General features: G+C 35.0%; 1 protein-coding gene across 4 annotated transcripts in view; it reads left to right on the top strand.

Moving 5' to 3' along the window:
* The window catches only part of Cblb (Cbl proto-oncogene B), a 181,826-nt gene that overhangs the window by 30,408 nt on the left and 124,659 nt on the right, over window positions 1-26,759 (top strand). The window lies entirely within an intron of this gene.

Genomic DNA, 26,759 nt, shown 5'->3' with positions numbered 1-26,759 from the left:
CTGTAAAGAATTTTAATTAGATGTTATTGTAGGAAGTTTCTGATTTACTGCAGGTCATGGAAGCTTGGACAGAAGTGGGAAATGTATAGCAACAAGTATTTTAATGTATTAATAATCCACTCTTAGTTGAACTAGAACTGGTAGGTTATATTTTTAAGAGTGTAAACATTTCAGAGTCTCAGTATATGTTAGTAAAACTGTTTTCTTACTTAATTTTAAATAATACCATTTGAAATTTCTAGGTGGGGTACAGAATCAGCTCTGTTGAGTTTAAAGATTTAAAAAATTACTCCTGCAGTCTTACCCACTACTTCATACACAACTTATTTTCATTTTTCTTTGTGATAAGTATTTCTATTTTCCCACAGCTTCACTGGACATTTTTTTCACTGCAAGATAGTAGTTGTTACAAATCATTCAAAATTCTTTTAACAAAAGACTTTCTGTGAAATACAACCCTAAAGTAAGAGTTTTTTTTTTTTTTTTTTTTCCCAAATTGAGGGTAGTTTTTAGAACTGTTGATGATATAGGAAAATATGTTTATATGAAACCTTCTCAGGTTATCTTAGAAAATGGCATGTTTCTTTTTACCAGCACAAATAGGAAGATTTTGGAAAAGTAGTTGCTTCTCACTATTGAAAATAAAAAGCCTTGAAAAATGGTTACTTCTGATATTTCTTGGAGGTTAGCAAGTCATATGTGAAAAGGCAGACTGTCCTTCAGTTGCAAAATGTTACTTAGTTTGTATACCTCATCTGTTCTGGGATACTCTAATTGGTGAAAAAGAAAAGCTTCCAGTGAAAGGTTCTAATCATGATTTTTTTTTTTTTTACCATTAAGATTGCAGTATATCTGAAAAATACAGAGTATCATGTGCTAAGGCTGTGGTAAAGTTATAATTGAAAACCAACTTTGTTATTTGGCAAAAACTTAGAAAATACTAGAATTTTGAAAAGACCTGTGTATGTTTAAACACAAGTAAGACTTTTTTTTTTATTTTGGTTTTGTACTCACATAGTAAATTTAGTGCTAATTTTTTTTGTAAACACAATATGATATCAATATTATGTAGTATTTCCCATTTAGTTACTGGCATGCATTGCTTAATGATGGTGATAAGTTCTAAAAGCTGTTATTAGGCAAGTTTGTCCTTGTGTGAATATTGTCGTGAGTACTTACACAAACCTAGATAGTATAGGTTGATCATTGATGTGGCCAGTGATGCAGTCAAGACATGGGAAGTATAAGATGTGTGAGGCTGCTGCTGGTATACCATAGCACATTGTTAGGCAGTGAACATTTGTTCTTATAAGTAGGAATGTGTATACTCTAAAATACTGGTAAAAGTATACTATATTAAATCCATAAATCAGTAACAGTTGTTTATTAATAGTATCAATTTTTATGACCTGTACATACTTATAAGTGCTATACTTTTGTATGATTAGCCATAATAGGTTTTTTACACTAGTATCATCACGATCATTTCAGTAATGCAGTGTTATGATTTCACTAGGTTATACCAGTTTTTTAGCTCCCTAAATGATGGGACTACCATCATTTATGTGGTCTGTGACTGACTTAAATGTCCTTATGTAGTGTATGACTGTGTATTAGTCGTCTGGTTTTTCCTCAGTTGCTAGAACATTAGCTCCTATGTTGATTTAATCAGCAGTTCTCATGGTTTAATTGTAGCAATACTATCTACTATGTAAAACTATATAAGAAGTAGTTTCTTGGATTATGATTAAAGGCCCCATGTATTAGAGTTTTCAGAATTTGTGGCTCATGGTAGTATATGGTTGTAGTTCCAGCACTGTGGTGGCTGAAGCAGGAGGATTACTAGTTTGAGGTCAGCCTGGGCTATGTAGAAAGATTCTGTCTCAAAACAATAACAACAAAAAATATTTGTTCAGATAGTCCCTATATAAACCATGCTTTTATTGTCAGAGTTTAACTGTGTCCTTAATCTTTTTTTTTTGAATAGCTGAACTCATTTTTATGTGTAATAGGGAAGTTTTTGTATTTGATTTTTAACTTCTTGCTGTGTTTTGTTTTTAAGTTGAAAAATAATTGTATGTTTATGGTGTGTAGCAGGATGCTTTGTCTATATACATACATATACCTTGTGGAATGGTGAAGTCAATAATTAACATATCCATTACCTCATATACTTATCTTTTTTCATGGTGGAAACAATTGAAATCTACAATCTTAGCAATTTTCAAGTATGCATTATTATTGACTATAGTTACCACATGAATGGTTTGAACTCGTCTGACTAGAGTTTTATTTACTTTGAGTAACACCTCCTCAATTGCCACCCTCTGTTCTACTCATCGTTCTCTGGAGAAGTTTTTATTGCTATGTATTCTTTAAGTATATATAGTTAATGACCTGTTTTGAAGTTTAAGAAAAGTAAAACAGTGCGTATTTAGTGAGTATTGTTTAATTCTAGCTTTGTCAACCTTTAGATCTAGAAAAAGTTACTTTTGTTTTTCTAAAAGGATGAAGGCTTTACTTAATTGTGAAATTCTGATTCCCTTGTGATACTTTAAATATCTCAGGAAATTTTATACAAAGCTGACAATTTTCTTAGCTGCTCTAAGATTTCAGAAAAATCTAAGTTACTCATTTTGATGGTAAGACTTTAAAAGAGCAGCATATTAAATTTTGAAGTTTTTATGAATAATAAAATCATATGAATTATAAGGATAATACCTAGGAATATGAATCTTGCTTCTTTTCAAATCAAAATTAAATTCAAACATTTTTACTTACACTGTCACTGAATTCTGAAAATAATTTGTAACATTTCTTACTCGAAAATGAAACCAATTATAAGCAGGAAAAAATTCTATTGAGTACTTTGAAAGTCAAATTGTAAAAAAGTTATTTATTTTATCTTACACCAACATCTTTAATTTTGTCTTTAGTTTTACCTATGTATGGAAATTAGTAAGGTTGTCTGTGTTGGAGCAAGATAGGTGGTCTGCTTTCACGGTTCTGCTTAAAGCAAGATTCTGGAATGTTTTCTAGAACCATCATACTGATGAGTTCTATTATTTGCCAGCCTCTAAATCAGTGTTCATTATTCAAGATCTTGTGGCTGAACTGAGTGGAAACCCATGCTTACAAGAAATACCAAGCAAGACAGATAATGTGGTTATTTATGTGAAGCATTTATCATTTATATTTCCCCACAGTCTGCCTATTTAGCCCCATTTGAAGACACCTTCATTCCCATAGGTCTTCATGCTCCTGCCACTCATCAGTCTGCAGTTTTTCAGTCTTTCAAGACCTCTACATCTTCAGCTTCATCTGTTTGAAGTGTTTTTTTTTTTGTCAGCTACCTAACTGTAGCTCATTCTTTAGATTTTAACATAAATGTTATTAGTTCTCCAGAGAGCCCTTCCTTGACTGATCATTTGAAGTTTTCCACACGTTTTTTCACTCATGGAACTCTGTTGTCACCCTTCTAGAATATATCATAATTTACATTTCCTTTCTTTACCACTTGCCTCACAATCTACCACAATCCTGCATGTTATAGGTAATTAATACTTATTGAAGGAATGAGGCATGAGTATAAATTAATTTCAAGCTATGTCCTATTTAAGAAGCATTGTAAAACTTGTTAGGCATTATTAAAAGTATGTATGGATAGGATATATACTACAGCATTATTAAATCTATAAACTTGTGTACTATTTCATTTTTCATTTTCTGTTTGTTCTAACAGAGGCTGGTTGATTTGTAAAGAAAGAAGGTTTAATTGGCTCCTAGTTCTGGATGCTGGAAGTTCATGATAGGGTGTTTGGTTGCCTCTGCTTGGCTTTTGTTGACGGCCTTATAGTGCTTTGTGTATGGCAGAAGAGTGGAAGAACAAGTAGGCATATGCAGAAGAGGTCAATCATATCATGAGAGAGGAAGCAAGAGAAAGTGATCTGAACTTTCTTTGTAATCAGAAACAATTGCATTAACTAATTCAGTTCTAAGAGAGTGAGAATTCCCCCACAGCATTACTCCATTCAAGGTAGCAGAGCCCCTATGACCAAACAGTTCTCACTAGGCCTCACCTCCCAGCAGTGTTGTATTGAAGACTTAAGCCTCAGTAGGAGACAAACTGTATTCAAACGAAAGTAAGGGGTGCTGTTGGTTGTTTTTATTTTGCTCAATTTTGTTTTCTTTCTGTGGTGGAAAGAGAAATACAATCCAGAGAAAGTTAATTAAATTGGGCTTGTTAATCTGGTATGATGCAGAGGTTGTTTTTTTTTTTTTTTTTTTTTTAAATTAGGCTGGGGATTATATTTTCATGTGACATTTTAGAAAGAATAAAAAAGGCCATGTAAGCCACTTGTGTAACTCTTGCCTGCTGATCCATAATTAGAACCAGGGTGTAGAGTCTGTGTCTGTGTAGAAATGAAACATTAGAATTGCAAGTGAAACCTTTTCCACATGTTTGATTATTTGTTATTACATTAACTGTTCAGAATTAGCACATTTGAAAGTTTTACTGCGAAGTAAGAAAAATACCAGATTCTGTTTCTTCTTAATACAAATTAAATGAGTCCAAAATCTTTATAACAAAGGTGCTATTTGGTGGCACCTTAAGTTAATTAGCATTTATGAATACTGTATTTTGCATAAAGGAATTTTGGTGTGCATCTTTTCATGAAATAGATGAATAGTATTGAGGCGTTACCTTATACCTTCATGGAATAATTGTCATCACTGCTTTAAAAATTATATCATGCCAATTTATTACAATTTTATAATGATTTCTTACTTTGAACTCTGTCTTATACTGGGCAAGGGATTGAATTTAAGATTACTTTGACTAGCTTTTTGACTTCAATCTGATTTTCTTAACTGTGTCTTCTACTTTATCCCTTTGCTCAGTAACTCATAGTATAGGATTCCATCTTGTAGATTTATTTGGTGCTCTTCATTTGAAATCAGTAATCCCATACTACTTTCTTGCTTATTCTTAAATTTCAGCTTTAGCCTCACTTGTGTAATATTAATTCCTGAATTGCACCAAGGAATTTTACCTTGCTTTTTCTGGGAGGGGCAAAATTTAAGTATAAATATTGCCTCCTTAAATGGATTTTCTTTGACTGCTGCATCATGCTTGTTACAGTTAGTGTTATGGGTGTTTCCTCATGCTTTCTTCCTAGTCTCACTGTATCATCCATTTTTCAAAGTGAATTGATGGTCTTCCCTCACTCCCACCACCTTAGTAGTGAGGATTCAACTCAGAGTTTCATACATAATAGGCAAGTACTCTGCCATTGAGCTAGAGCCCAGCCCTGACATTCTGTTTTTTTTTTTTTTTTAAGCATTTACTAGATAGTTAAGAGCTGGAACTTGAGATTTTTTTGAGCTCTTTCTGTTAAAGCATTGTAGAGCCAGATGTGGTGGCATACATCTGCAAACCCAGCTACTCAGGAAGTAAAGGTACGAGGAATATGGTCCAAGTCTAGCCCTGGCAAAAGCACAAGACCCTATCTGAAATAAACCATACCAAACCAAACCAAAACATAAAAACAAAAGGACTGGGCTGTGGGACAAGTGGTAGAGCACTTGCCTAGCAAGGACTCCAGTTCAATTCTATACTCCCAAAAGTAAAAGGAAAACAAAACCAAACAAACAAACAACCTCCCCCACTCCAAAAGAACAAGCCTTATCTGGTGGTATGGATGGAAATTGAATCCTATTTTGATCCTTTGAGTCGCCTTTTCTTGTTGAAAGATATTTAGGTTTTTTAGGATTCACAGACTAGGGCTTGGGCAGGAGTTAGGCAGAGCAAGGATGTCATGGAAGACATTTCAAGGGATTGATAAATACGCACCTAAGTCAAAAAGTATGTGAAAGCATGTTCTATTGGGGTCTGTGGTGTTGGATGTCTCAGTTATAGGAATTAGAGCAATTTGGCTTTCTTTTTATACTTTTAGTTTTTAGTTCTGCTCTTCTAACTTTTCAATTATGAGTGTGGTTTTGTAAATGACAAAGCTTTGCATTTTGGATATTTCTTGAGTTAGCAATCTCTTGTGAATTACATCCTAGTTATTTTGAAGTTGATGCTAATATTTCATAATTTTGTGATTCACATGATTTAGCATTATATTCGACCACCTGTCATATACAAAAGGCAGTTAATTAATTCCTAAATGTATAAACTTTTGAGAACAGATTTTGATTTTTAAATTTGGTAATTTTTTGTTATGCATTTTATCAGTCACCTTTGCATTACTGCAGTGAATTACCTGAGATAACTAACTTTAAAATAAAAAAACAAAAAGACTTGTTAGGCTTATAGTTTTGGAGATTTGAGGCATAGTACTTGCATTGGCTCAGTTCTGATGAGGAACTCATGGCAATGGCATGGTGGGAGCATGTATCAGAGTGAGTAGTTCAATCTAAACAGGAGCAGAGAGAAAGAATGGGTGGGGTCAGGGTAGCTCCTCTTACAATTATCTTTTTATGAACACTCAATGGGCTACATGTGAACTACCCTATACTCCTGATGACCTAACAACCTTCCACTAGGCCTCACCTCCTAACAATGCCCTGGTCCAAGCCTTTAACTGCAGCAGACCCTTGGAGACACTCAGCCCATGTTCAAACCATAGCATGCCCTAACCGAAGTTGTAGTAGATTTTTGCTTCTTATTAGGCTTCTTGTGTGATAAGCTCTCAATTACATGTAGATGTATGCCTGACTTTAACACCCTACCACAACTTTATCTCTTAAATTATCTATTCAGCGATTTTTCTGTTTCACAAATTTAACTTTAAAACTTAATCTTAGATTGTATTATATTTATTTATTGGAGAAACAGTTTTGAAAAAAATGGGATTTTTTTTTCATTTTTAATTGAGTTTTCATCTATCTCTTACAACTGAATCCAGTTGATCTTTCTTACTATGTGATGTTTTATTAGATTCACTGTATTGGGGTTCTAAACACTTTTTATGATAAAAGAAAAACATTCGGATTCTTCTAATGCTGAGTCAGGGGGAAGTAGTAGAGGAAATGTTGATGAAGGGAAGTACTGCTTTTTCTAGAAAGTTAAGCACAAGGATCTAAATGTCTGCCATATAAACACTGAACAACCTTACTAGGCAATTTTGCAGACCTAGTTGATGACTTTAATTAGAAGTCTTGTCCTGTCATATAGTAATGATACTGTAGACAGTGTTGCACGTTGTTTTTATGTTGACGGCTGTGTACTGTTGTAGAGAAGGGAGAGAGCAGGTACAACTATCACTGTATGTTATTCTCTTTTCTTTGCTGTCTTACTTGTTTCTTATCATCTAAGGCATCAGAATTCTCTGAGTAAGTGTTCCAGTCAAAAGAGAAGCAAGCGAAATTTACCTAATAATTGGGGTTCTTGAGTTTGCAGATATCCTGACTAATTACATATAAAATGAGCTATCCCTTTAAATTAAAAGTCTGTATTTGAAACGTTATTAGGACTGTTTGGAATTAAATTTTTGGTAATATTAAATGATTTGCACTTCTAATAATGGATTTCAATAGTGGAAATTTCTCATACATGAAATAATGAAGACATATTTTGCATATTATAATCATATATCAATTTGAATTAAGAACCTTGTGATATTTTTGATTAAGTGATATGACATTTTAAAATTAAAGTATATGCCAACTAACTCTGAAAGGATTTTCTTTTTAGAAATTTGGGCCATCCTAAAAGTAGTGGAAGATTTGTGAAGCTGTTTGTGAATATATAGCACTAGAATTTGTTGAGTTTAGGGTCTGATGGGAAAAACTGATTTTAGAAGGATGTGTTCTTCCACAAAATAAAGATACCTGCAGTTTCATGTGTGCAGTTGATCTTCTGGCTTTACTGTGACAAAAATGTCTTTTAGTGATATTCATTGCATTCATTTCATCCATGTGTTCAATACTAAAGTGTTTATTTTGTCATAAGCTACAAGACCAGATTAGAAAAATACCCTGTATTTCCTAACACATGCATATTTTATGAGCTATATAAAATTGGCATTTTAAACATTTTTTTCATTATATTAGAAAATACTACAATCTTTTCTACAGCTACTACATGGAAAATTGAAGTTAAAAGAACAATGGCTGTTACTAAGAAATTTTTTTTTATATTCAGGAAGACAGTAATTTATGAAGAATTGTAGCAAGTTGTACACATTAAATTTTTTGGTCTAGAAATGTGGCATTGCAGTTCCCTGGAAGCTTCCGTTCCATGTGGTTGAAGTTTTTTCTCACCTTCTTGAGCTTTTTCATTACTGCTGATGTAAGTGGTATTTTGAAATGTTCCTAGAGAAAGTTGTGTGAAACTTTTTGACCTTTCTGGACTCATGGCTAAGCTACCTTATATCTGATGATTTTCTTTGTTATTTTGGTGTTACTGGGGTTTGAACTCAGAGCCTTCTGCTTGCCAGGCAGCTACTGTACCACTTGAGCTATGCAACCAGCCTTAACTTTTTTTTTTCTTAATTGTGGTATTGGGGATTGAACTCAGGGCCTGAGTTTACTTACTAGACAAGTGCTCTACCACTTGAGCCACACCATCCCCGCTCCCTCATCCAGTCTGACTCTTTTAGTGTGTGTTCAGAACAGAAACTTCATTCTAAAGAACACTTTGGTTTATATTTTACAGTCATCTCATAAATGTTTGTCTCAGAGAAAGATGTATTTTACCCCCTGTGCCAAGGATAATATTATTTAAACTTAATGGTGCATATTTATTAATTTTGTATTGTATGCTAAAAATGTGGGACTAAAATAGGGAAAATAATTTGATTTCTAAAACTATTATTTTGTATAATTCTATCTGTAAGGTATCTTAGCATTGAAATATTTTCTCCTTTAAAGAGAGAAAAATTAAAAAACCTTATTTTTTTGGTTTTATTCATGCAGTGAAATGTATTTAATACAGAGTGAAAATTATTTTATAGTTTCCTTCATCATCTGTATTAATGGGTTATAATTGCCTCCAACATTCATTTTTATCCCTTTTCTGGCATAATTTAGTCCCCATTTTCATCTACCTATTCTAAAAAGAGTTTTTCCTCAGTTCACATGGATCTGATGTGGCCCTGTGATTAAGTTTTGAGCACTGGACAAGAGAAGTGAGTTGTTCAGCTTCTGGATCAGGCCCTTAGAGGGAGACCACGTGCACTTCCCTTCTCTTTCCTTCTCGCTGGTGGCTAGCATGTGAAGACGGTTATGTGTCATCTGTGGTCATGTGGGGGAGGGTGGTGTGCCTTAGGGATGACAGGATGTCAGGGGAGACGGAGCCTTAGTCCTGGATTACCTTGTAGACTAGAGCTGCTAGACTTTAAGCAAGAAGGAAATAAACACCCGTGTCAGCAGATAGTATTCTGCCTTTGTCACATGCAACAAAAACTATATGCTAAAATTCATCACCGTGCTGAGAGTGCCCACCATTTCTGCTGTATTTTTTGAAGTTTATGTTTCAGATTTATGTAGTAATAGATGAAGGCATTGTCATGTGAAATGCAGCTTTACTTAACTGTGCCTTGCTTAGTCAAAAGCAAGCACTGGATTTATGCTAGTAATGCTCTTCAATATTATATTGTCATGATTTATATTACACAGTTATTGGATGTCGAGCCGTTTTGTGACTTTCTAACCCTGTTAAATTTTATGATGCTTTGAGGGTTAAACAGGATGTTGTCTGTTGACTGTCCACATTTCCCGTTTTCAGTCTTTGTATTTGCCCTGCCTTACTGTGTGTTCTTTCTTTCTTCTTCCTCTGTGTGTCTTTCGTTTTCCCCTTGTGCATTTGTCTGGTGTTTGGTAAGTGCTGGTGCCACTTTGTATGGCTAGTTCACCTGAGCTCATGGACCCTAACAGAGACCAGGTGCCTGGCATTATTGCTGAACCACACACGCTGGTGGAATTCAGTTAGTTGCTTGGGGAGTTTGTGGGCTTCTTTTATAATGGATGGAAAAATGCCCTGTGCTTTGCAACCTTTTAAACTAAGTAATACCACTTACAAGAAATTGTGAATGTTATTGGGAACTTGGCTTCCATGAAGGAGATGAATACTAGGGAAAAAAGGTTTCATAATGATGAATGAGAAATTTTCAGAAAGCATCATTTGCTTTGTCATTTTTAGTCCAAAAGGCATCTTACATCATCACACTGGGGATGGGACATAGCTTCACTGAATGACAGGGTTTAGTCCCAAGTTACTTAGTTATATTTCACTATAACAAAAACTGTATCCTTGGCAGAATCATTGTCGACTGTGCTTGAAATTGTAGGTGGAGTTAAAATTGAAGAAGGACCGTATTATAGGAACAGTAGTTGTCCTGTTGGTGTCCTTCCCAAGCTGTATATTTGTGGCTGTACCTGATTTCAATCACATTCTCTTATGTGTAGCTTGCATACAAATTCCAGTAATCTTGCATTTCAAAGACAATTTGGAAATGAACACATGTAGTTTTCCTTACCTGTGGTTCATTTATATTTTAAAATTCATTCTATATATGAATAGAAAAGTAGAGGAAACAGTTTCTTCCATATCAATTTGGGAAACCCTTTTATACTATAGCCCCTATCTCTTGATTCTGTAGTAGTACTAAGTTCACTTGGTGCACTGGAGTCATTTACGTATAATCACTTTTCTGTTCATTTTCAGAAATCTTTCCTTTCACTGCTTCCACAGTTTTCTGACATCTTTAGCAGGCTCAGATTTTCAGATGTCACTATCATTCTTCATAGCAGCGTACAGTATTTGAAGGAAACTTTTTTCCCACATTCTTTTTGCACTGATTATATCATTCTAGGCAACTCTTATACCCACTTAAATGACATCACTCCTAGGAACTCTTACTGTGTCTGTCACTCAGTTGTGTCTTCCTGGTCACTTCATTTTACCCTTTGGAATCTTGAATTCTACAATGCCTTTCTTTAGATATCACCTTCATCAAGTCTTTCTACTTCTCTTATTTCCTAGGACCTGAAACTTGCTCTTAAACTTCTTTGATATTCTCTCTTTTCTATACCATTCATTCTTCTGATCTTCAGATTCTCCTTAGGCTTTACTCATATTCATACCCAACTTGAATCCATTAATTATTAGCCAGTCAGATCTGAGGCCAATCTCTGACTCTTCGAGTTGGTGAATGTACAGTTTGAGTAATTTTCTTAAGTTCTCTGCGTCTCAATGTCCTTCCATGTCTGGTATTGTAATATCTACCTAGTAGAGTATTTGGAACGACTTGTAAAGATACTGGTCAACTGCCTAATTTAGTTTCATGCATTTCGTAGTTACTAATAAATGAGAGCTGCTTTTACCTTTTCTATGAGGATTGTTTGAGAGAATGAAAGAAAATGATGAAAGGGTGAAGTTGGTAGCAAAATAGTGAGAGGTTAATTAATACAGATCTGATTTTTAAAAAGCTATAAGGAACTATTATGCACATTAAAGATTATGTTAATACAGTTTATATTATGGTAAAGTTGGTGACTCTAGAGTAGGAAATTTGTTGGGTTTTATATTGAAAAGTTAGGGTGTATCCAGGTTAGAATGTCTTGTGTAATATTTTTTCTTTTTAATGGAGATCATGTTTTATACTACATTATCTGGTTTTATTACTTCTTTATGAATGACTTAATAGAGAACATTTTATGTGTGTAGTAAGTGTTAGTGTGTTCATTTCTCTGGACAAAGAGATAATGGATTTCTTTTGAAGTGTCTATTATTTATTTTCTTATAGGCATTATATACAGTGAACTTGAGTCTCCATAAACAAAATTGGATGCTGGTACCATTTTGAAGCCCAGAGTGCTTGACTTTAAATTTCATAGCATTAGGATTTTTTTGTTTAGGTACTTAATTAAAACAGTCTTCTTAAGAATTTAAATTTAACTAAATTGATTTTGTTCACTTTCCTAGAAATTTTATGTTATCACAGTACTCTCAAAGATGATGTTCACATTTAAAATGAAATGTGAATGGAAAGATTGTGGTGTACGTGTTGATGTGGTACACTGTTTATTATTCTGGGAAGTGAATGCTTAATATCACCCTATGATAGTGACATCATCCCTTTTCATATTAATACTTTCACATCCTTTCATCAGGAAGGGTCAGTCAAAAGCAGATAAAAATATCAATTAATGGTGGAGCACTTTGTATCTTTAAAACAATGTGATGCGGAGTTTTTTTGTCCTAAAAAACTGAGACACGTGCTGCATGGCAGTAAACGCTGCAATATGTCCAATTTTTATTAATTCACTTATTTATTCATTAGTTCCTCAATATCATTGAAGGAAGAGGCAGCGTATACAAAAATGCTATGATTTGAGTGAATGACAAGTTCTTTAAAGAAGAGTGCTGTTGGACAAGAGGATAGACAAAGAGAAGATGCTTTATAATAATATTTTTGGTGCAATTTTGGTTATACACTAGATTTGTGTGTGTGGTTCTGTAATTTCCTAGTACTTTTGTGTGGAGTGGAGACTTATTTCTTCTTGTAGGTCTGAATCTGGAAGGGGTGCAATCTCCCTGTTAGTGGCTGAAGCAAAATGAAAGGGTGTAGGAGACTCCCCTGCCCTGAATACCCTGCTGTCTTCTCCGAGTCACATTGTGGTTGAATTGTCAGTTTCCTCTTCCACTTGCTACCTGGAATCCCACAGTTGGTGTCACTGTCCTATTTTAAGTTGCTGTAACCACAAACCACTTGTAGATTTGTATAGATTACAGACTGGGCATCAAGGAAAGGCACAGAGAAGAGAGGGGTTAGAGAGGGGAGATGAGAATTCACAAAGACAGGCTGACTGTACCTCACAGTTTTCCTGAGCCAAGGCAATGTTTGTGGTATTTAAATGTATGTGACAGAAATATATGGCTTTTGATGTAGGTTCCAGGTACATGTTTTTGAACTTGCTTGGGTGGCAGAACAACAGTTGTAGTCCATTTTACTTATATAAGCAGAGAAGGTGCTTGACATTTGAACTTGAGTCCCTGGTAACAGTCTCCACAAATAATTAGCATAAAATTGTATTGTAAAGAGAGACTGTAGTAACTAGCGCTTCTCACTATCACCCCACATTAATACTGTGACAGTGAACTCTGATGAAGTTGACAACTTATAAATCTGGAATTTTGGGAATGCTCAAGTTAGAGGAAAAAAACATCACTAGGCTTAAGGTTAAGGACTGATGTGAGGAGGGGAATATCATGAAAAGGAAGGGGAGGGGACCCTGGCCAGGTAGAATTCAGCACAAGAGAGTAGGTAAAACTTGAAAGAGAGAGTAATTGTGGTCTATACAGAAAAGCAGTTTCGTTTCATGCTGAGGGGCATGGATCAGTCTGAGTCTGGCAGTAGAAAGAGTAAGTAGGCCAGTAGAAAGACACTAGCCTGTGTGTCAGAGGTGGCAGGTGACTGAATCAGGGAAGGATTTGGAATACACTGATTGATTTGAAAGTACATTAAGCGAAGCTTGTAATGTGAGATCCTTAAACTGATTCCGCTGAACTCAAGATTATCTTGTAATGTTATAAAAATAGTTTGTGTATCTGACAAATATCTATCCTGAACTACTGTGGCCCAGAATGGAGATGAACATAGCTAGAAAAATACAAATCCTAGTGGTTTCTTCTGGAGAGGGAGCTCTCCTTCTCACCTTTTCCCTAAATTATGTAGATGGAAGGCCTCCAAGAGAGGCAGAGATCATACCAGGCCAGGGAACCATCTGTCTTGGGGCTACCTCATTCTGTGTGGTTTCACCAGTTGCACTGATCAGAGCCAGAAACAGCTGTTTCAGTGAGGTTCAGACTTGCCATCTATTTTTGGTAGAAGCAAGAAGAATGTCAGAGGTTTGAGTTTTAGGGCCTTTTGTAAGGGGTTAAGATAAGGCCTTTTAGACCTTCTGCCCTCTGTCATTTCACTTACCCTATTCAAGCAAAGCCTTTCAATTTAACACACTTAACTGCTGGGGATGAAAAGGCCATTGAACAGATTCTATAAACAAGTATTTTTCTAATCATAAACGGAACACAAGCAACACAAAGATAGCATGTCAACCAGCAGTGGCCAGAGGAGAGGAGCAAGCCCCAAGAGCCTTCTTTCCTCTGCTCTGGGGCAGCAGTTCTCTTTCTTTGATTTAAGAAGCAGTGAAGTTATAAGGAACAGAAAATTTTGATGCACCCAAAGGCAGTTATTCAGTTCTGTAGATGGTGCTACTGGGTAAGATGTGAATATTGTTATATGTGATTAAACAAGTGTTGCTTTTATTCACAGGATGGAAAAGCCAAACAAAATAGACAGTATTGTTTAGGAACAAACAATACAGAGGAGACCAAAGAAAATTTTCATGTCAGACCCTATTTTTCCATTCAATTCTAAAGGATCCTAGTGTTATCTGTAACTCTGTTTTAGATTTAATTTGTTTATTTTGTTTGACCCTAAGTATGCCTGAACAGATATTAACCTCCCAGCAGATGTTACTAATTGTGGACATTATTTTAGTTTTCTTTCAAAAGGAGATGGTCCAATTCCCAGTACCCAAAGTAGAGAATATCAGTTACATACAGAATTTTGACCAGCTCTAGAAAGTGTTCCCCTTTGCCTATTGAAATGCTCATCCTAAGAATGAGATCTGAGCTGAAAGAGGTGTGAGAAATATCAGGTCTGATAAGTGGTAGGGCATTTTCTTTTACATTTAGCTAGCTTTCTTGAGCAGCTAAACAGTGCCTCTCTTACCTAAAGACACTTAAACATGTCTCAGTGAAAAGTATAATTTGTTGCTAAGCATTGTCAGTGTATATGTGTACACGCCATATACATGTGTAGTCACATATAAATCCAAATGAATCAAATATAGTAGCAAATATAAATTACAATTCATAGTTGTAAATGATAGAGAAGTGATTAAATGAAACAATGAAACATTCCCTCCTATAAATTGAGGAGCCATATCTCTCTGTGAAATTATAGGAACTTCCTTGAAGTATTAAACAAGCAAAAATATAAATGAATGAAACAAAATCCTGTTAGTGTGCTGAGTTGGGTAACATTAAGGTGAATAGGAGCATATATAGACATTGGTGTTTACAACTTATGATTGCTTATATCAGGACTGGAAAGAAGTCAGGTTAAAGATATAGAGAAATATTAAGAAAATAGAAGAAATAGTTAGGGATGAAAGGAAGGGAAATAAATGAATACAAATCTTGTGTTTGCCTTTATACATTTTAGTGCCAGGTTGTAGGTTGGATGATTTCAGTACTGGCTTGCATGTCACAGAGTACAAATGCACTTGGAACCAGCACTTCTGAAATGTCCTTCTTTTGTAATCAGGTTCTTTTCCTACCTGCCCTGCAAAGGGTTTTTTTGAATGTTTGTTTTGTTAGTGACATTCATGTGACTCTGTACTCTTACTGTGAAATTTTAGCATCCTATCTATGGACTGGCTTTTGTGATGGGATACTATTTAGGATGAAAAAGAAGTTACTGGTTACATTATTTGGTCCAATACTTGTGTTTTTTAAGGAAGGTGAATATTTTAACCTTAATTATTTATTTGACCTTGGATTAGGCCAGTGTGTTTCCATTTGAATAGTAGATTATACACATGTGATCTTTAAGGGACTAGGATTATAGAACAATGTTGACTAGGCACTTTATTTGTGTACAGATGTATTTTGTGTTTGGATATAAGAAACAGAACAAGCATCTGTATCGATTTTCTTCATCCCATAAAATTATGACTATAGAAACAATATGATTTTGTTTCCTATTTGGCATTTGCATAAAATGTGTTGGGATCATAGTGTTTTGTGGTACTTTATAAACACCACTCAGTGTTCTACCTTAAAAGGTATAGTAAAATGTTCTTTTTAAGCCAGATCTTAAGAACTCCCATTAATACTATTGAAGTTTTAGCTTTTATAAACTTAAAATTTCATTTTTCCTTAATAAAGATCAGAATGGAGCAGAAAGTAACAGAGATAGAAAATAAAAATCCTAGGACTTTTGAAGGAAAATGAATATTTATACTATCATTTCTAGTCATTTCTTTATACTGTGGCAGAATCTAGTTTTTCTGAATGTATATTTATTGGTTTTTATGGTATGAAATTCTTAAAAAATATTATCCCAAAAGAATTTCTTTCTATACAGTTTTACATTTTATTTTATGTGTACTTTTGAAATTCATACAACTTAACTATGGGAGGGGCTTAAAACAAAATACCTGGTGTTCCCTCTCCTGAAATGCAGCAGTTTATTTCCCTTAGGCACAGATGAGTGGCTGATAGAACTCAGAATTGGCGAGATTGAGCTTTACCTTGGCCATTCTGTTCAGTTTTGTACTACACATTTTTTCCTAGATTCAAATTAAATCTTCTCTTTTAACTCTTTCTTCTGACTTCTTCGCTAATTCTAATGGACTTAGGGTAAGTGTAGATGTCGCTCTAAGGATAATATTAGATGATACTGTATTTCAATTAATGTGGGTTGAACATTTTCAGGAACATAACAAATAACACAAATGAAACAAAACAGTACTATTATTTTTGAGAAAGTTGAATTGTCTCTGCATATATGCTATTTTCAGCCCATAATGCAATTTAATGGATTTATTAATTTCATTTCGGAGAAACTTCCTGATGTAACTTAAATATTTATACTTGCAGGTTTTTTTTCTTCAAGTGGTTTTACACTGGTTGATCATATTTAGTTAATGTGTGAAGGTAGAATTAGTTAATTTATATCTACATTTTTACCTAACCTGAAGCACAGTGGAGTTACTATATAATTGCTTATAAGCGGAAGGATTTCTATTTGCAGATTGGTGGGTGCAGTTGTGAAACTACGTCAGAGAGAGTTGAATTGAAACAATTTTTTCACTGTAGTTTTTTTGATGTAGTCATTTTCTCTAACCAATTAATAACACAAGGGAAGTGACCTTACCTTTTTCAATTTAAATCTTTAGGCTTTAATTATTCTATATATATATACTTCATAACTATCAAAAGTTTTGATGTAGTAGAATAAATTAAAAATAACTATACTCTGTTGATAATTATTTAAATAACACTAATCTTCAAAATCATCCATTTTTCTAAATCTTTATAGGCTTTTCATGTTTTGATTTATTGGTTGGTGAATTCTTAGAATTTCTGTTGTCCTCAGTTATTTAGAGAGTATTATATTCAATGGTATTATACAGTTACATTTACGATGTATTGATCATCAAAAGTGATCAAAATCATCTGATTATTTGTTGGTAAGTACATGTTGAGGTTTTATTTGTTGCCTACTTTCAAAAATGGCTGTGCAATTTCTGTGTTTTTATTGATATGGAAAAGCTATGTTGGCATTGTGGTTTATTTTTAAATTTTTTGAGTACTTTCAATAGGTACAACTACAAATGTGACTACATTTCATTCCTTTTATAGTGTTTCCAGTTGACCTATTTCCATTTTAAATACCTTTTTTTTTTATGTCTGAACACTGCCTTTTGTCGGTATGGAAGTATAATCTTAACAAATGTTGATTGTTGATGATCATGGACAATTACAATTAATGACTTATTTACTAGATGGAATTATTATGGAGTGGAAAGTTTTTGTTTTTATGTCTAGAATACAATTTTATAACAGCATTATTTGTGCTTTTTAATACTGCTAAATTATTAGTTCCCACTGTTTGGAAAAATTGCCAGAAGTTTCCTTAAGTTAATGTTTCATTAATTCTGATGAAATTTGTGGTATTTTTCAAAGAGCCATTTTAGTATTATTGTGATCTATTTTAAGGAAAGCAAATGGATTCTTGGAGACCACAATTATAAAAAAGAGGTAATGTAATTAAAATTTTTGAAAAAATTTGTTTGCTGATCATGGTGGCACACTTCTGTAATCTTCATTCTCAGAAGGCTGAGGCAGGAGTTCCAGGCTAGCCTAGGCTACATAGGGAGACTCATCTCCAGAACAAACAAAAATCAACAAAATGACAATTTGTTAGTTTTTGCAAACAAATTTTATTCTAGGAAACAACTTTCAATATAATGACTGAAAATGATAAATTGATAGATATAAAACTTAATAAGAAAAATTAGATTCTGTTGGTTATGCTGCTGTCTTTGCTTTATGTATATGTATTCAACTCCTCAGATATCCCAAATTCCTATTAAATACCAGCACCTCCCACAACCCGAGAACTTGCAGGTATCACTTTTCTACCTGCCTCTATTGCCACTTCAGAGGTGTCCATAACTCGTACAGTTGTTCCCAACTAATGCCATCTGTAATTTCTTAGATTTCAGTATTTTACATTTTTTACATTTTTCAGAACTTGTGCTACTAAGATTTCCATTGACCCTGTTTGGCCTAATAGAGTGATCTGTGCTGTGCCTCCCACTGCTTTCCTGAAGTAGTCACCTCTTATTTTCAAATCTTCTTTCCCTTAATAATAGTCATCGTTGTTCCTTCTTGAAACTATGCTATGTTATTTCAGCCTTCCCTCACTCATGGAAAGAATATTGTTAATGGCTGCCCTCCAGTATCTTTTTTTCTTTCATTGTGCTGAAACTAGAGAAGCCTTCTTTAACACTGCAATTCCATTATGGGCAATTGCTTTTGTTGCAAAAGATTAAGTATATTTTTGTAGCAGTATTTTACATACCATTTCATTTCTTACTACTTCAGATTTATCTCCATTTCTTCATAATCCTAAAAGTAGCCATGCTAATTTTCATCTGTCTTTAGTCATTATTTCTCTCCCTCTCATCTGGAATCTATTCATTCTTCACACTCAGCTTCTGTCCTACCTCTTCCATGAGGCTTTAAGCCTTGCTCATTTCTCTTTGTCCTGAACCTAAGCTTTTTAGAGCATGCATATCAGTGAGTGCCAAAACACTTTGTTTTACATTATAGTAGTTCTCCTTATCTGTGGTTTTACTATCCACATTTTCAATTACCTGTGGTCAATTGCAGTCTGTAAAAATTAAATGAAAAATTCTGGAAATAAACAGTTTATACTAAGTTTTACGTTGTATGCTTTCTGCATAGCATGTTGAAATCTGGTGTTATTCTTTTCCACCCACCTGGGATATGACACAGCCTTTGTCTAGTGTATCCATGCTGTATACACTACTCACATGTTAGTCATTTAGGTGGCAGAGCCTCAGTGTTTATTTTCAAATAACCCTTGTTTTACATATTAGTGGTCCCCAAATTTACGAGTAGTGATGCTGGCAATTCCTAAAAGCTATGCAGAATCTATGAAGTTGCTTGCTTTAAATGAAAAGGTAGAAGTTCTCAATAATAAGGATAGAAAAAAAGAATCATGCTGAGGTTGCCAAGATCTAATATTAGAGTGAAACATACATGTATGATTTGCTACTGTCTATGGTGTCAAGCACGCACTGGAGATCTTGGAACTTATTCCCAGGAAGAAGGGGGGAGGACTGTTCTTTGAATTGTAGCTGACTTGCCAATTCATTGAAATGTAGGTTCCTTTGGCAAGAGTATGTATTTTTTTGCTGTCTACTGCCATAATGCCAGACTCATCTTTTTGATGTTAGGTAAACTTGATGACTGATTGGACTGTTTAAGAAAGCTGTACATCAACTTTCAATCAGAGACTGTTTCTTAAAAGTGTTTGGCTTTGCATTAGGTAAATAGTCAAGAAAAATAAAGCAAATTCAGTTCCTGTACTTAATTCTAAAAGTGTCTTTTTCTTCTCCTTTTTGTGCATTGCTTTAAGAAGTCCTTTCTTTTAAAATGTTATTTAGCATAATGAAAAATATTTATTTATTTGTTTGTTTTTGCAGTACTGGGGATTGAACCTAGGGCCTCACTCTTGGCAGGCAAGCACTGTACAACTTGAGCTCTTCCCCTGGCCTGTGTAAGAGTTCCATCAAGGTCCTAGTGAGCATAATATACCCAGTGGCTTAGCAAACCAGAGTGAACTTTTTTTTTAGTGCCTATTTATTTTTTTTGTTTATTCATATGCACACAATGTTTGGGTCATTTCACTCCCCAACCCTCTCACCCGTCCTGTCCCCCCTGCCCCCTCCCCCCATCCGCTCACTTCCAGGCAGAAACTGTTTTGCCCTTATCTCTAATTTTGTTGAAGAGAGAATATAAACAATAATAAGAAGGACAAAGCATTTTTGCTAGTTGAGATAAGGAGAGCTATACGGGGAGATTCCTCGCATTGCTTAGAATGTGCTACATTCTAAGTTGATTCTTCTTGAACTGACCTTCTCTCTAGTTCCTGGTCCCCTTCTCCTATTGCCCTCTGTCGCTTTAAAGTTTCTACATTAGTTCCTTTGCATTGAGGACATCAAATACTATCATGTTTTTTGGGTGTCTTACCTATCTGTACCTATACCTCCCTTGTGTGCTCGCCTTATCATGTGACCAAAGTCCAATCCCCTTGCTGTATTTGCCTTTGATCTAAAGTCCACATATGAGGAAGAACATATGATTATTGGTCTTCTGAACCTGGCTAACCTCGCTCAGGGTGATGTTCTTCAGTTCCATCCATTTACTTGCGAATGATAAAATTTCATTCTTCTTCATGGCAGAGTAGAATTCCATTGTGTATAAATAGCACATTTTCTTAATCCATTCGTCAGTAGTGGAGCATCTTGGCTGTTTCCATAACTTGGCTATTGTGAATAGTGTTGCAGTAAACATGGGTGTGCAGGTGCCTCTGGAGTAACCTGAGTTACATTCCTTTGGGTATATCCCCAGGAGTGGGATTGCTGGATCATATGGCACCTCATCAACTAAGAGAAAGTATAGATAAATGGGACTTCATAAAACTAAAAAGCTTCTGCTCAACAAAAGAAATGGTCTCTAAACTGAAGAGATCACCCACAGAGTGGGAGAAACATTTGCCAGCTATACATCAGAGAAAGGACTGATAACCAGAATATACAGGAAACTCAAAAAGCTAAACTCTCCCAAAATTAATGAACCAATAAAGAAATGGGCAAGTGAACTAAACAGAACTTTCTCAAAAAAAGAAATGAAATGAACCTTTTAAAGAAAGAGAAGCTCACATGCTAAATGTGAAGATTGGGCAAACCTGTTTAGCAGTTGTTTTAATGGTTTAGAATAAAATACAGACGTGGTTATTTCAAGTTACCTCAAGGTAATCAACTAATTATTATTTAAATGTATAAGGATGGTCGCCTTTTATCATTTTAATGTTTTTATAAAGAGGCAAACAAGATTACATGTGATGACCCTTTGTAAACTTTGTAAATTTGATTGGATATGATAAAACTTACTAATATCCCATTGTAATATAAAACCACTAATGGTCTGCCTGTTTTTTTTTTTTTTAATTTTACCACTACATTCTAAGGGAATAAATATATCTTTATTTATTAAAGATATAGGCCCTCTCCCTATGTTGAAAGTTCACATTGCCCTGAAGGGGTTCCCAAACTAGGAAAAAACGGTATGATTTTGCCTAGAAGTGTGCTAGGACATGCTTTGAGAGAAGTGTATCAGAGTACTCCTGAACCAGCAGAGATTCCTTATACCAGAATGTGCTGATGGCAAAGAATTATGGAGAAAAGCTAGTGTTCGAATCCCTCTTTAGAAACATGGAATATTAGTGGGTTGAGGATGAGAGACTGAGGCGCTACACCGTGCAGGACGTAGACCAGGAGATATGTGGTGGTGGTGGTGGTGGGAGGGTGGGATAGGAAATGTGGCTCTGGATACTGGCGATGTCAGAGATTGAAGGTATCTGTATCTTAGACTGCACAATTTTTTCATACTCATTAGGGCATGAGGAGTGAATGAGAGGAATCATCTGATCAGAGGTATTTTATGAAGATTTGACATCACCATCCAGGATCTATTGGAGCTTGATGAAGTGGGTAATTGGGCACTCCTCAGAACCTACTGAGGTAGTATAAATCAGACCTAATTGAAGCCTAGATTTGAGATAATGGCAAAGGGAATGGAAAAGAAGAATGGGCACAGGAGTGACTTTAGAGGAGGCAGCAAAACTGCATGCCATGATTCTTTGTGTGTCCAGGAATCTATTTCCTCATTATTTCAGCATCTATTTTACACTTACTATATATTCAGTGGTGGAAGGTGCTTTATTAAAAGATTTTAGTTGTAACATCAGTGTTTATTGTCATGACAAGTTAGGTTAGATTTGTTACAGAATTTAAATGCAGTTAAATGTAGTGTTTGCATAAAACAACAAGTGACAGCAACAGCTTCTGGAATGGTGATTAATGGATTTAGGCATATGGATGAATCCTCATATCTGGTTCTCCTTTGTAAGTATCATTTTTCATTGTCTCGGACACATGTATAAACAGAAACCACACAAAAGCTTTGGTTGAGTGAATTTAATTTTGTCTAAAATCTATCCATATTTTGGGGTCTACTCCTTGATTTCTTAAATTCTGGGCATAAAAGACATGATGTTTCTTTCATTTTCATTAAAGGAAAAAAATTAGAAGCAAAACCATGTAACCAAAATTGTTCAGTTGAATTGCATTTGGAGCCACAGTGCAGATGTGTTTCAATATCATCAACCAACTCTTCTGGTCTTGTGATTTTTCCTTCATGGAAGAGTCCCTTGGGCTTTGCAGGCAGGTTAGGTAGATTTTTTTCAATGAAATGCTGTCTGTTGTGGAGGAAGAGAAAAACAGATTTCCTAGAAGTAGTAAGAGTTGGAAACAGTTACAGATTTATAAGTTGAACAAGTTGTACCTGTTGTTCTTAGGTTTGTTTTGTGGTACTGGGGTTTGAGCTTAGTGTCTTAAGCTTTCACAATAGACCCTCTAACATGCCCTCACCCCTTTTTGGCTTTAGTTATTTTTCAGATAGGGTCTAACACTTTTTGCCAGTGGGGCCTTGGGCTGTATCTGTGCCTCTCATGTATCTGGGATTATAGAGATGAACCACCATGTCTGGTTTACTCATTGAAATTGGGTCTCACCAACTAGAACCTTGATCCTCCTGATTTCTGCCTCCTGAATAGCAGGGATTCTTAGGCATGCAGCACATCCCATATGCCACCCCCCATGGTGTTTTGTTACTGAAATTTTTGGGTGGAGGTCCTCCACCCAAAATTTTACAATATTGATTCCTTATATAAAGCTTACTTGTGCTTGCTATGTGTCTTTCTCCACAAAAGTATATTCTCTAATATTTTTGTGATGAATTATATATACAGCATTGCTTTTTTGGTCTTTGGGGACATAACTGTACAAACTCTACAAGACCAATTTTTCCCCTGCTTTATTGAAGAATATTTGACAGTTGAAGCTAATTTGAATTTGTAATTATAATATGGACCCATTTTGTACTAAAAAATGTTAATATTTAGGAAGAGGATGAATGATGGTTTTTACAATGTTACTCAAAATACCTCTGTGTAAAAATTAAGTTATAAATGCAGTAAAGTGATTAAGGAGGCACCCACTTTGTGTGCAGTGATAACTTAGAATAAATGAGAGTTCCTTCATTCCCATACCTGTCATTATCAACTTTTAAATCATTTTCCTCTGAAACAGGGCAACATTGGGGTTTTGTCTCATCTAGTTAGCTCGATTTTCTTTTGTTTTATGTTTGCATTTGTCACTTAGAAAGAATGCTTTACTTTAAGGTGGAATGTTCTCTAGGTTTTTTCTTATTGGTTGATATGAATTGGTTGACATGTCTTCTTTCCAGGGAAAGTGACCTGCCATTGTTTTCCTCTTGTGTGCCCAGCACAAATGCTCCGTCTTAGCAGGTTAACTGTAATGGTATTTGAAACACTGTTTTTGAATTCATAGATGCTTCTTTATTCTTTGCTTCATCCTTTAAAATTCACATTGCCAGCTAGTTCTCTGAACAGCTCTGAGACATAAGTGGGGTTGATGATTTTTTGTTTACATTTTACAGATCAGAAAATTGGAAGACTGTCAGTGACCTATGTAAGGATGACAAAATTGAAATGAGAAGTTAGGACTATGACATTTAGATACTGACCTTTGTTAAAGCAGTGATCAGCGATGTGCTTAGCAATTGCCTTACATGAATTTATGTAGAGATGAAGGGGACAAAGAGTAAGCATTGGATAGGGCTCATACCTCACACATATCTCACACCAGCCTCCTCTACTATCTTTGCTGCATCCCTGCTGTGACAGCCCCTTCTTTCACAGTCCTTTGTAATTACTCTACTCTGCTCTCTCTCTCAAAACAGAGTGGTCCTTATGCTCATCTCTTCCTCTTGCTATCCTCAGCATCTTTTTCCTTCAGATACCATCTCCATGTCCTCGCATGGCTCTTGGTGCAGTTGCCGGGATACTTTCCTTTGGCCTGCTTAGTTTCATTCTTGCCTTTCTCCCTCTGACCTGTGAATTGTGTTGACTGGGATGTGTCAAAGCTTGTTTTTATTCACTATTGGGTTCATGGGTACATTAGCCACTTAGGCATAATATGTGCTTAGTGAATACTTGTTGAATAAGTGGGTGAATTTAATACACTAACTTCCCTGAAATTTGTAGTGTAGTCTTTTAACGTCATAACCAGCCAGTCATATGGGTCAGTTTCTGCATTTACCAATCTGATCTTTTTTTACTGTCAGGGCTGTTAGCAGCAAAGCTGAGACGTGGATAGTATTGGTAGGTTTGAGTCATTGTAGGAGGGTAAGTTAAAACAAGAAACAAAGTTTAAGAAGAGGAATGGAATGATGAAAGGGAGATGGAGTGTTAAAATAAAGCACAGGGTTATAGAATTTCAGAGTATGGTGGAATGCTGGAAGTTATCTAGGTAAATCTGTCTCACTGTCTTTAAAACCTCTTAAAATTAAAAGTTAGCTTCTCTAGCATGATGTTAATATTTGTAGCATAATGTCAATAGCAGGAAACCAGAGCTCATTCAGATCTCTGTGCGTGTTTGTGTGTGTGTGTGTGTGTGTGTGAGAGAGAGAGAGATGCCAGTCACTTTTAAGATGAGAAAATAAAAGTTTATAGACTTCCTTCAGTGACTTATACAAGGTCCTCAAGCCATGAAGTGGAAAAAAATGAAACTCCATGCTGCTGTCTGCTCACCAGCCATGAATTCTGTCATAAAATTCTGCAAGTATCAGGGGTTCTTCATTAGTATTGAGTGCTAGAATTTGACTAATCTTTCTATATTGGAAGATATTAAGTATGCCTCTCAGCCAACTCTGTTTATACTGACTCACAGCTGTGGTTTTATCAACTGGGGTCTTTGTCTTGATTGGGATGAAAGCCCTGCTTTTGTTGGTGCATAGCAGGAATCCTCCTTCCTCTACTCAGGGAAAGGCCTAATTAAGGTTTCCTGAAACTGCCTTTTAATCACTTGGATTAGAACAAAAAAAGAAAGGTTTTTAATCACATGCATACCTGCTAATGCTTTTCTTCTGGTATCTAATTGCTTTGATAATAAAAAGTAGTAATAAAAGTAGAGACTTAATAGGTTTTAAATGTGGTTTCTGAACTGTTTATGTTACAGAATATGTGTCCATTGTGTATTAAACTTATATCATGAAGTATTTAGTGCCTAAAACTTATCAACCGGCAACTTGATTTAGTATTTCCTGGAAGTATCAGGCTTTCATACTTAACAAGAAGTATAAACAACATAATATAAAGCTTGATTTCATTTGGAATTTGATTTAAAAAAATCAAACCTCTTCCCCTGTTGCAAATAAAATGACTATAAAATGATTTGTGAATAGAAATTATTTTCTCAAGCTGTGCAGTTATCTCTCTGAGCTTGTTAACTGTAGGTTCCTTTGACTTTTAATTTTAGATTTAAAAATAAAACCTATGTGTGTTGATATTTCTCCCCTAAATTATGCTGAGATACTTAAGCTTCTAATTTGTTTTTGTCATTTGTCTAAAATAGGCTAGTTAGTGAGCTATAGAATATCTTTTAAAATGTGTGATTCTTAGGAATTTAGAATTAAAATTAAACTGCTCTGAATAAATTAGATTCACAAAAGAATAATTCTAGGCATTTTAGTTATCTTTTTCATAAGAAAAAAGATTTGGGGCTAATAAAGTTTTATTTTTGTAATAGAGCATGCTATTGTGAATACTATTACAAATATAATTAATTTCATTAAATAAAATGAAGGGAAAACATTCCCCAACTGAAAGTCTTTTGAATTGACACCATTTCCTGGCTGATTGATATTTAATGGACATAAATCCATAGCAGAACCAGTTTAACAATTTGTAGTGCTCTTGGTAAGAGCTTATTTCTGAGTGTACACCTTTTGTATTTGATAGGACATTGCTTATATTTCTTTAAGTCAGTGGAGAGTTTTAAAGTTTCTTTTGTCTTCTGTCTACAGATATGTTTCTTAAAGAATTTTAAGCTGGATATTTTTGCTATATTACTTTATGTGCAGTTATTTTGGAGTGTTGTATCTTTGCATCTAAGTGTCTCATGTCTTTCACCAGATCACTTCAGATGCAAGATACCAGTGGTTCTGTCCACATATGTAGTTTACCTTCACTTTATTGTTTTGCTACATACCATTGAACTGTGTATTGCCCTTTGCCCGGTTCTGAGTCCTCATCTGTTTGACAAAGTAGTGAGCCAACCAGGATTTGCAAAAGAAAACAGTAAAAACAGTGTCTGGCATTTTGCTGGACCAGCCTAGGATTTGTACACATTCCTTTCTCCCAGTCTTTGAGTTTATGACTCCAGTATCCATAAGCAAGAGTGAGCCTAAAGCAGACCTTTAGGAATTAAAGGAATTA

The sequence above is a fragment of the Castor canadensis genome, chromosome 5 (genome assembly GCF_047511655.1).
Source record: "Castor canadensis chromosome 5, mCasCan1.hap1v2, whole genome shotgun sequence".
Taxonomy (NCBI): Eukaryota; Metazoa; Chordata; class Mammalia; order Rodentia; family Castoridae; genus Castor; species Castor canadensis.
The sequence above is the reverse complement of the archived record's forward strand: the minus strand, read 5'-3'. Positions and strand labels throughout refer to the sequence as shown.